Raw genomic sequence first — 1687 nt, 5'->3', positions numbered from 1 at the left:
GGCGGCGGGTGTCGGGCGCACCCCGCGGGCGGACGCTCCGCCGAGGGGCGCCGGAGCCGGCTGGCGGGTGCCGGGTTTCCCCTCCGCGTCCCGTCTCGCTGCTGCCGCCGAGGCTGCCGCCGTCGCCGCGAGGCGGCGGCGGCCCGGCGGCGGGCGGCGGCGGGGGAGGCACCCCCGCGGGGATTTCAGGTCGTTTCCCTCACCCCAGGGCCAGGTACCTAGCGTCCGCGCTCCTCCTGCCCCCCCTCGGTGACCCACCCGTGTGGTCCCGTGTGCCAGCTCGCTCCTCCCGGGCGCCGCGCCGTGAGCGCCGCACCGGCCGTGCCCTCCCGCCCTTTCCGCTTTCCCTTTCTCTCCCCCCCCCCCACCGCTCCAGCCGCCCCGCGCCGTGCCGCGGGGACCGTGCTGCGAGCGGGCCGGGCGGGGGGGGGGGGCGGGGTGGCGGGAGGAGCGGAGGGCCTCCGGCCACCGCGGCCGCCGGTAGCCGCCCCGGGTAGGGATGGCCATGGGCCCCGGGCTCCGGGCCCGAGGGTTCTCGGCGGGAGAGCCGGGCGGGGGTTTAAAGACTCGGGCGGCCCGATGCGACCCGGGGGGCAGCCGGGTGTGCTGCCGGAGGGCCGGGGGGCCGGCGCGCGCGGGCGCCGTGCCCCCCCATGCCAGCCGGCGCGCCCCGCGCTCGCCCTGCGGGCAGCCGGGACGGAGAGGGGTACCCTGCCCCCTCTCTCCGCGGTCTGGTCTCGGCGGAGGGACGCCGCGCGGTCGGCTGGCGCCGGCCTGCCTCGAACGCGTGACCCCGGCGCGAGCGCGTGCTCTCGCCGGGACGGTGAGCCCCCACCCACCGCGGGTGGTGCGGACGCCGCGCCTCGGCGCGATCCGCTCTCCTCCCTGGCCGGGGCTCTCGGTCTGCCGCCGTGGCCGCTGGCGGCGGCGCCCTACCCGCCGGCACTCCGCCATCCGGCGCGCCTGCCTCGCTCTGCCCAACCCGGCTTCGCCGGGCGGCGGGCGGGCGGCAGGCGGGCGGCGGGGGCGCCCCCCCCCGTTCTCCGCGTGGAGACGGGGAGAGCGGGCGCCGTCCCCGTCCGTCCCGCCTTGCCCGCCCGCCCGCCGCCGGGCGTCTGTCCGCGGAAGGGACGGGAGAGCGCGTGGTGTCGTCCGGGAGGCTGTGTGTGCGCGCGCGCGGGCGTGGGCGCCGCCTCGGGGCCACGGCGGAGCCGGAGGCCGGCGAGGCGAGCGAGGAGCTGGGGAGCGCGGGGCCGGTGGGCCGCGGGCGCGCGGGCAGCGGCCGGTGCCGCTGCCGGTGGCGGCCGGGCTCCGACGCTGGGGGTCCGCGGGGAGCCGCCCCCTCCCCCAGCGTCCCCGAGGCAGGCGGCGCGGCCGGCGCGCTGCTCCCCGCCGGGCCGGGCCGAGCCTGGGCGCCTGGGCCGGACTCGAAGCGAGCAAAGGGTTGTCCCAGGTCGGGAGCGAGGGCTCCCCGCCCTTCTCGTTCGGGTTTTCCTTTTCCCTTTTTCCCCCCCCACTCTGTGCTCGTACGGTCAGCGGGGCGAGCCCCTCTCTCTGGCTCTCGGCCGTCCCTCGCTCAGCAGCCGGCGTCGGCGTGAGGAGGGAGGCGGAGCGGAGGGGGGGCCCTCAGGGGCTGCCGAAGGCTGCCCGGTCCCCCCGCGCGCGCGGCGGGGGCCGAAACCGAGAC

This window comes from Apteryx mantelli, unplaced genomic scaffold (assembly GCF_036417845.1).
Source record: "Apteryx mantelli isolate bAptMan1 unplaced genomic scaffold, bAptMan1.hap1 HAP1_SCAFFOLD_147, whole genome shotgun sequence".
NCBI classification, from domain to species: domain Eukaryota; kingdom Metazoa; phylum Chordata; class Aves; order Apterygiformes; family Apterygidae; genus Apteryx; species Apteryx mantelli.
The sequence above is the reverse complement of the archived record's forward strand: the minus strand, read 5'-3'. Positions refer to the sequence as shown.